This window comes from Triticum dicoccoides, chromosome 7B, assembly GCF_002162155.2.
Source record: "Triticum dicoccoides isolate Atlit2015 ecotype Zavitan chromosome 7B, WEW_v2.0, whole genome shotgun sequence".
NCBI lineage: Eukaryota > Viridiplantae > Streptophyta > Magnoliopsida > Poales > Poaceae > Triticum > Triticum dicoccoides.
Genome location: NC_041393.1, coordinates 661,121,719 through 661,131,383, shown reverse-complemented (window position 1 = coordinate 661,131,383; position 9,665 = coordinate 661,121,719). Strand labels below are relative to the sequence as shown.

At 52.1% G+C, this 9,665-nt stretch overlaps 1 pseudogene; it reads right to left on the bottom strand.

Moving 5' to 3' along the window:
- Positions 1-947: 947 nt before the first annotated feature.
- LOC119339313 lies at positions 948-5,823 on the bottom strand (annotated as a pseudogene).
- Between the last annotated feature and the right edge of the window lie 3,842 nt (positions 5,824-9,665).

Genomic DNA, 9,665 nt, shown 5'->3' with positions numbered 1-9,665 from the left:
AGTCGGACATGGTGCTATCGTTCCCCTCCCTTCATCTATCTTTGACCTTGGCAATTCTTTTTTTTTAAATAAAAGTTTCATTAGTTAAGACACGTCATTGGTGGCATACTATGGCAATTTTCACAGGGCCGTGTCTAAGCCAAACAACGGTTCGAGTAGAGGTCCTTTCCATCCGGGAAAATTTGTGCTACTTTTTTGCTTCCCGGATGTGTACTACCACAAAATTTGCCCGGCTCCGATGAGTGAGGGGTGATGACGGCGGCACGCCTTCGGCACATTTTAATGGTTGTAGTCGTCGCTAAGTGGTCTACGGATTTAGATGTATTTTTTATTACTTCTGGCGCTTTTTGTAGTTTGCACTGCTTTGACAGTTGTTGAATAGGTTGAAAGTTTTTCACAAAGAAAAAACAGTACGATGGCGTAGAGAGCAGCGAAATGGCTCACGAGCCCATTTGTTTCTGCTCGTGAACAGTAAAAAAATACTAGAAAAAAATTCAAAAAAAGTGTTTTTTTCGCAAGGACGATGTTTGAGTGTGTGATGTCCGTGTCTATTTTCGGCGCGTTCGGACATCTGAATAGAGCTCAGCAAGAAAAACACTGGGGTATGTGAACAAGTTTAGTGTTCATGCACTATCCGGATCGATTTTTTGTTTTTTTGCTGAGAGCTAGTCAAATGTCCGAGCAAGCTGAAAATTGGCACGGGGCTCACACACTCAAACATCATTCATGTAATTTTTTTTTCTATTGTACTATTCATTAAGATCAGATGAGCCCGAGCTCAGAACTGAATTTCGTGAAAACGTGGGTGAAGGGTTGTGACAGCATGGGTGCATGCTACTAGCCGATGAACAGACACTCCCTAAACAAAAATGGCAAAAGTCAGAGCTTCAATTTTTTTTGCTCTCTATCTTGTCCGATGATTTCAACAGAGAAAACACCTTTTTCACTTAAACCACAGGGCTCCTTGCACTGTGAGCACGAAGACAAGCATCTCTAATGACGTGTATCTCCGCGGCGACCTCCTTCATGCCCATCCTCTCGTACGGCGCTGGCCGGCAACAGCTGAGTCCGACCCTGACGGCGGAGACCATGCAGTCCAGCGCCGTGATGCGCACCTCGCTCTCCTCCGAGTATGGCGGTGAGACCATCACCACGATTCCTCCGTGGAGCCGGAACAGGTTGTCGTCCAAGTCAACACCGACATACGCATCATCCATAAATTTTTGGAATTCCATGGCAATGCACATGCATTTAGCTAGTTATATAACTTTGACAATTGTTGAATAGGTCGAAAGTCTTTCATGAAGAAAAACAGTACGAAAGCGTAGAGAGCGGCGAAATGGCACCCGAGCTCATCAGATGAAAATACTAGAAAATTTTCAAGAAGGTGTTTTTTTGGCAAGGAAGATGTTCGAGTGCGTGATGTTCGTGCCTATTCTCAGCGCGCTCGGACATCTAAATAGATCTCAGCAAAAAAAATGAGGTATGTGAAGAAGTTTAGTGTTCATGTACTGTCCGGATTGACTTTTGTTTTTTTGTCGAGAGCTAGTCAAATGTCCGAGCAAACTGAAAATTGGCACGGGTCTCACACACTCAAACATCATTCATTGAAAAAAATATGTTTTTATTTTTTTCCATTTTACTGTTCACTAAGATCAGATGAGCCCGAGCTCATAATTGGATTTCGTGAAAACATAGCCCTACAGAAAGTTTAGAGTGATAGCAAGTGTGAAAACTGAAAGGTTGTGAGAACATGGGTGCATGCTACTATCCGATGAATTAGACACTCCCTAAACAAACTTGGCAAAAGTCAGAGCTTCAATATATTTCTCTCTCTATCTTTTCTGATGATTTCAACAGAGAAAACACCTTTTTTACTTAAACCACTGTGAGCACTGTGAGCACGAAGACAAGCATCTCTAATGACGCGCATCTCACCGGCCACCTCCTTCATGCCCATCCTCTCGTACGGTGCCGGCAGCAGCTGAGCCCAACCCTGGCGGCGGAGACCACGCAGTCCCACGCCGTGATGCGCACCTCGCTCTCCTCCGAGTATGGCGGCGAGACCATCGGCATGGTAGAAATCGAAACCGAGACTGATCTATCCAGCTCATCTAGCGGCAACAAGGCCAGGTCGATTACCCGCTCGATCCTCTCGGGGAACACCGCATCCTCTGTCCGTTGGCGCCTTCCCGGCGAGGATCTCAAGGAGGGTGACCCCGTAGCTGTACACGTCGCCGGCGGTGGACACGCTCCCCGTCGTGCCGTACTCTGCACAACACACCACAAGCAGAATTTCTTCAGAAAAGTGAATCTATACATGTCATGGTGGAGAAGTAGCATGACAAAGAGAAACATACCTGGTGCGACGTAGCCGATCGTGCCCCTGATGCCGATGGTGCTCTCGGTGCCTCCGGCCGCGTCGAGGAGAAGCAGCTTGGCGAGGCCGAAGTCGCCGATGCGGGCCATCATGTCATCGCCGAGGAGGATGTTGCTCGGCTTGAGGTCGCAGTGCACGATCGGTGGGTCGCAGTTGTTGTGGAGGTAGCTCATCGCTTCGGCGATGTCCACGGCGATGCCGAGCCTCTGGACCAAGCTCAGGTCACCGTGGTTGTGCACGTCCGAAGGCCCGTGGTGCAGCCACCGGTCAAGGCTGGAGTTAGGCATGAGGTCGAACACGAGGGCCCTGAACTCCCCGCCGGCCGGGTCGATGCTGGCGCAACAGGTGACGATGTCGATCAGGTTCCGGTGTCGCGCGCTCTGCAGGGTCTGGCATTCTGACAGGAAAGTCTTGCACGCTCCGGCTTGGCGGAGGTCGAGCACCTTCACCGCCACGTCCACGGCCATGGCCTCCTGCTCTAGGTTTCCTTTCGGCTTCAGTGACAGGGTGCCGCGGTATACGGACCCGTATTTCCCGACACCGATGAGGTTGTTCTTCGCGAAGCCGTCGGTTGCTTTCGCCAGCTCGGCGTAGGAAACCCTCGGGTAGTAGTTGCCGTTGAGCACGCTGCGAGCCGCCATGCTTGTGGTTGTCAACTTCTTCCTCCTGCGCCGCCACCGGAGGATGGGGAACACTAAAGCGATGCACATGGCGGCGCCAATGATGGGCATCCCTATCTTGAGGAACAGGAAAGAGCCTCGGGTGGAATCCACGAACGCCGGGCAAGGCGGGAGCCGTAGCTGTGAAGCGCCGCCGCAGAGCGCGCCGTTGCCGGCCATCTTGAACCCGGTCGCGTTCGCGAACACGCCTCGCAGCGGGACGTTGCCGGCGAGGTTGTTGCCGGATACATCGAGCTCGATCAGGGAGGTAATGTTCTCTAGCCCAGCCGGCACGCCGCCGGACAGATCGTTCTGCGAGAGGTCAAGCGCCTGCAGCCCCGTGATCTTCCCGAGCTCCGGTGGGATGGCGCCGGATAACCTGTTGCTCGTCAGGTTTAGCATCCTGAGCCCCTTCAACCTTCTCAACGACGGCGGGATGCTTCCCGTGAAGAGATTGCTTCCCAGGTCGAGGAACTCCAAGCTTTGGCAGCTCCCGAGCTCGGCCGGCACGTCGCCTGTGAAGCGATTCCCAGAGAGCTTGATGAACGTGAGTTTCACAAGCTGGCCTAACTCTGGTGGGAGAACGCCGTCCAGCTGGTTACGCGACAAGTCCATCGCCGACGACAACGACGACGAGAGGCCAAACAGTTCTCTCGGGACATGGCCCGCGAGCTCATTGCCAGAGAGGTTGAGCAGCATTAGGTGCTGAAGGTTCCCGAGGCTTGGAGGAATCGATCCGTTCAACATGTTGTCGCTCAGGTGGAGGCTAAGAAGCCGCTTGAGGCCGCCAATGGCAGACGGCACCGCCCCACTGAGCTTGTTTCCCTGCAACTGCAGTTGTCGGAGCCTCGGAGGTTCTTGAGCTTGCCCATCCCGACGGGGATCGCGCCGGCGAGGCGATTATAACTGAGGTCCAATGTCTGTAGCCCAACGAGGTTTCCGATTCCCGGCGGTATCACGCCGGAGATCTGATTGCTCGACAGACTCAGCATCTTGAACTGGGCCGAGAGACGCGTGACGGAGCTCGGCATCGCGCCGACAAGCTTGTTACTGTCGAGGAAGATTTCAGTCAGGGCGCCGCAGTTCGTCAGGTTGTCCAGGAACTCCCAGCCGCTGGCGTCGCTGGCCGTGAGCTCGTTGTTGGACAAAAGTAGTGACCGCGGGCAGAGCTTGCCGATCTCCGGCGGAACCTGGCCGGTGAACCTGTTGTTGAACAGGTCGATGATCTTCAGCCATTTGGCGTTGGCGAGGGTCGCTGGGATGGGACCGGTGAGGCGGTTGCTGCCGAGTAAGAGATACTCGAGGTTCGGCCAGCGCGCGCCGGCGTCCGGCGGGAGCTCACCGCGGAACGCGTTGTTGGTGAGGGAGATGCTCCGCAGCGACGACATATTAAAGAAGCCGCGTGGGATCTCGCCGGAGCATAGTTGCCAGGTTCCCGAGTCGATGGAGTCGAGGGACGGGAACGAGGAACGAGGATCGCTAGGTAGCAAATATTAGGGAACGTTAGGGGTATACATCTTCCGAACGATCGATCGATAGGCGGAACGCGACCCAAATATGGTGGGTTATTTACCCGTTGCCTAATTACATGCCTTAATTCTAGCTATAATAAGGGAACAATCGTTTACTACTTGGCCTACATATATAATTAGAAACAATCCAATCAAATTGCGGTTAGCTAGTATACAATCCGACAGTATCATTAATTTCCCCCAAAACAATCCCGATGATTATCAACACGACGACAACAGTAGCCTGACGACCCCAGCAACAACCAACAGTACGTGAGCCTGCGCCGCCGCCGCCGTCGACAACCACGGCAGGATCATACATCCGTGTCAGGTTAGGTGACCGTGGAGGACCCAGCAGCGCCGCTCCACTACTAGCTCCGGGGCCATTTGGAGGACGTCGCGGATGCCAGGCAAGTCTTTAAGTTTCGATCTCCAACTCTAGATGAATCAAGCCTCCTGGTATTGTTCCTGAATTGGGGACGCGTTCCCGCCATGAATCGCTTCGTCCCGCGCCTCGACCCCGACCCTCGATTCGGGTCGACGACCCCGGAACGAGGGACGCGGCACCGTTCCGCGTTCCCGGCAACTATGCGGCGGAGAGGCGGTTGTCGTACACATTGAATCCTTGGAGATACGGGAGGCGCGTGAGGCCCTCGGGGTCGGGGATGTCGCCTTCGAGCAGGTTCTCCGCGAGATTGAGGATCCGGATCTTAGTGAGGTTGGCGAGCGCCGGCGGGATGCGGCCGGAGAGGGAGTTCTTGTGGAGCGTCAGCTTCTTGAGCGCCGGCATCGCGCCGAGCCAGGCGGGGACGGCTCCGGCGAGCTTGTTGCTGTTGAGGTACACGACGGTGAGGTTCCCAAGGCTGCTGAGCTTACCGGGGATCTCGCCGGTGAAGGCATTCTCGGCGAGGCTGAGGTACCGGAGGCGCTCGAGCCGGCCGAGGCTGGCCGGGATGGCGCCCGTGAAGGCATTTCTTGTGAGGTTGAGGACCTTGAGATGAGAAAGGCCAGCGACGGCCGGGGAGAGCGTCCCGGTGAGGCGGCGCTTGGACACGTCCAGCTCCGTGACGCGCCCCGCAGCGCTGCAGTTTACCCCGGCCCACCGGCAGAAGTGCACCCCTGCCGTGTCGTTGCTCCACGACCGGAGCGCGCCCGTCGGGTCGGACGTCACGCCGGCCTTGAACGCCAGCAGCGCGTCCCGGTCGGTGTCCACCGCCGCCGCTAGCCGCAGCAGCAGGAGGAAGGCTACCGTGGCAACCACTAGCGTGGCCATGGTGGTCGTCTGTGATTGTACGTGCATGTAGATGGAAAGAACAGGTCGCGGCTGATGAAGTGTGGCAAGTGGTGCGGCTAGCGATATATACAAGTGGCCGTGCCGTACAAGTGTGGCAAGGTTGATCCTAAGATGTACGGTCTCACGACGGCAAGCGCACATAAGATATATTGTGTGGTCAATACGACTTGCTAAACATTGCACAGTGACGACTCAGTGAGGACGCATGCACCGACTTGTTCCTGTACTTAGCAGCCGGGTCGATGGACGACGACACGTTGTCTTGTTTTTTTTTGCGAGAGGTTGAAGCGGATGTTAGATTTTTTTTTGAGACAATCTCGCGAAGCTTTATTAAACCGTCACAATGTTTACAGGGACGAACGGAAGATCTTCGGGCTGGCCTAACCAAACATGGCGGCCAACCCCTAGAAAAAGTGCATGCTTCGCTAAATTGTGAGCCTCATAATTTGAGCTCCTAAATTCATGGCTAAACTTACAAAAATCAAAAAACGACGAGTGATCTATTATTTCATGTATGATTGCTCCATACCGAGATGCATTCTCCTTCGTAATGTCCTCAACCACCACTTTGCAGTCAGACGCCACATGGATCCTCCTCAGGTATAAATCATCTGATAACGCTAGGGCTTCTCAAATGGCCAATGCTTCCAAAGTCTCCGGTTCTGAAACATGTCGGAACACTAGGGCTGAAGCTCCCAGGAACGATCCATCAGCGCTCCTGCTTATCGCACCCACGGCTCCATATCTTCTGTGTTGGGGTACTGCAGCATCCACGTTTACTTTTGCACTATCCGCTACCGGCGGTTGCCAGATAGTCGATCTAACGGCCTTTGCTGCCGCCGGCTTCGACGATACTGTATTCAACACTTGAAGCTCAGCCAGGTATCGCGTGATGAAGCCATGTATCGATAATGGTGACTGGAATATGGCCTCGTGGATTGCTTTCCTTCTCGCCCCCCAAATTTCCCACAACGTGACAACAAGCCGAACAAAGTCTTCCTTACTTAATATATCATGTAGCACAAATAGCCAGTCCTTTGGGCTCTCCTCTTGGCGATCAACAAGCTGTTGCACCAGATGTTTAGGGGCCAACGCCCATACACTGCTGGACATCGGACATGTCAGTAACGCATGCTTCCATGTGTCTCTCGCCCCGCAGAGATTGCATGTATTTTCTGTCGACATATGGCGATGCATGAGCAACTCACCGCAGGGCATAGACTGTCTAGCTAACCTCCAGACGAACATCCTGAGCTTTGAAGGTACTTGGATGTGCCAGATGCTGCTCCAATTCTTGCTTTCATGCTGGACAAATGACGATCCTTCCGTTTCATGCAGCCATGCCTCTCGATTGATTTTTGTTCTCAAAATCATACGGTATGCCGAGCCAACACTGAAAATACCACGTCGTTTCTCGTGCCATGCCCAGAAGTCTGAAACTGTACGCGTACACAGTGGTATCTTTAGGATTTCCTCAGAGTCAAAGGGAGTGAAAATAGACCGAACTAGTCCTTCATTCCAGGACGCAGTAGATGCAATGATGAGTTGCGCCACTCTAGTAGGAGGATGCTGCACCAGAGAAGTTATAGATCTTTTGAAACTCTCCCTCGGTATCCAGTTGTGTTCCCAGTCTGTGGTTTCACCGTCTCCAATCCTCCTGATCAAGCCTTGTGCCAAAATGTCCCGGCCATCCAAAATGACCCTCCAAATCTGCGATGGATGAGATCCCAGCTCTGCATCTAGCAATGAACAGTTTGGAAAGTAAACTGATTTTAGGATCCTGGAGCTTAATGAGGATTCCGAAACCATTGTGCGCCAAGCCTGCCGTGCAAGAAGTGCTAGGTTAAAAATCTCCATGTCTCTGAATCCGAGGCCCCCCATATATTTCGGTCTCATCATCACATCCCATGATACCCAACTGGGCTTCCTTCTGCCCTGCTTACTCCCCCACCCGAATTGCCTTATGATCGATGTGATATTCTCGCAAAGCCCCCGCGGCAACCGGAAGTATGCCATGGAATAAACAGGTATCGCTTGTGCCACAGCCTTAATCAAAACTTCTTTGACCGCCGAGGACAGCAGCTTCCCCATCCAACCTTTGATCTTTTCCCATACTCTATCTCTCAGGTATTTAAAAGTTCCGTTCTTTGACTGACCCACATCAGTTGGCATTCCCAGATACCGTTCAGACAAGGACTCGTTTTGGACCTGTAAAGAATTCTTCACCTCTGTTCTGGTGGGACCCGGACACCCCTTACTGAAAAATATGGAGGATTTATCATGGTTTATCCTTTGCCCCGAAGCATCACAATATTTCTCTAGCAGGTTTGACACTGCAACTGCTCCCTCTACACTCGCCTTGAAACGCAACAGGCTGTCATCTGCAAATAGAAGGTGGTTAATGGTTGGAGCCGTGGGGGCCACCTTGATACCTGCTAGTGATGACTGAGAACTGGATTTCAGGAGGCACGAAAGGCCCTCTGCTGCAATCAAGAATAAGTAGGGGGAGATTGGATCTCCCTGCCGGATTCCTCTGGTAGGTTTGAAAGGATCAAGCTTCTCACCATTGAAAAGAACTGAAAAAGACACCGATGAAACCATAGCCATGACCGTGTTTATCCACTGTTCTGCAAAACCAAGTTTAGTCATGATAGCTCTCAAGTATGTCCACTCTAGCCTATCATAGGCCTTCATCATATCCAACTTTAGTGCACAAAAACTGTTTGACTTCGCCCTGGACCGCTTCATAAAATGCAAACATTCATATGCACAAATGATGTTATCCGTAATTTTCCTCCCTGGCACAAATGCAGACTGCTCCTCCGAAATAATATCAGGTAATATGATCTTCAACCTACTGGCTACCACCTTGAATGCGATTTTGTACAATATATTGCAAAGACTAATAGGTCGAAACTGAGACAAAGCAGTAGGATTCGTTACCTTCGGAATAAGAACCAACACTGTGTCATTGATGCATTCAGGACTTTCTTCCCCATGTACTATGCTTAGGACGACCTTGGTAACCTCGTCGCCACGTACATCCCAATGTCGCTGATAAAAGTGTGCGGGAAAGCCATCTGGGCCCGGCGCCTTGGTAGGAAACATTTGAAACAAAGCATTTTAACCTCTTCATTTGTGTATGGAGCACAAAGTGATGCGTTCATCTCCTCCGTCACCTTCTGCGGGACCTGCTCCAGCACTTCTTCCATGTTACTAACACCCTCCGTAGTATATAGATTTCGGTAGAACATGTTTGCCATGTCCCGGAGTTCGGCCGGATCCGAAATAACAGCACCCAGAGAGTTTTGTAAGGCTTTCACCATATTTTTCTTTCTGCGGAGGCTCGCGCGAAGGTGAAAGAATTTGGTATTCTTGTCTCCCTCCGAAAGCCACTCGACCCTTGCCCGTTGTCTCCACATGAGCTCCTCTCTGTGATACATCTCGATCAGCTGCTCGTTGATCTTTAGTTCAACATGAGAAGGTCCCGCTCTTAGTGGGCCGCCCCTGAGCTCCTCCAGCATTTGCTTAAGCCTCTTAATTTCCTTCCTAACACTGCCGAAAGTGTCCTTGCTCCATCTGGTCAGCCCGCCTGCAAGGCTCCGCAGCTTGTCACGCATCTGTTCCACGCTACTGCATGGTGGTTCCCTAGCCCATCCTTCTGACAAGATCATTTTGAGCCCCTCATGTGTCTCCCACATTAGCTCGTATTTGAAAGGTCTCTCCCCTCTTTCAGATGTTCTGTTTCCATAGTCAAGCAAGATAGGAGAGTGGTCTGATGTGGCACACGTAATGTGTGATACTGATGCCAAAGGGAACCT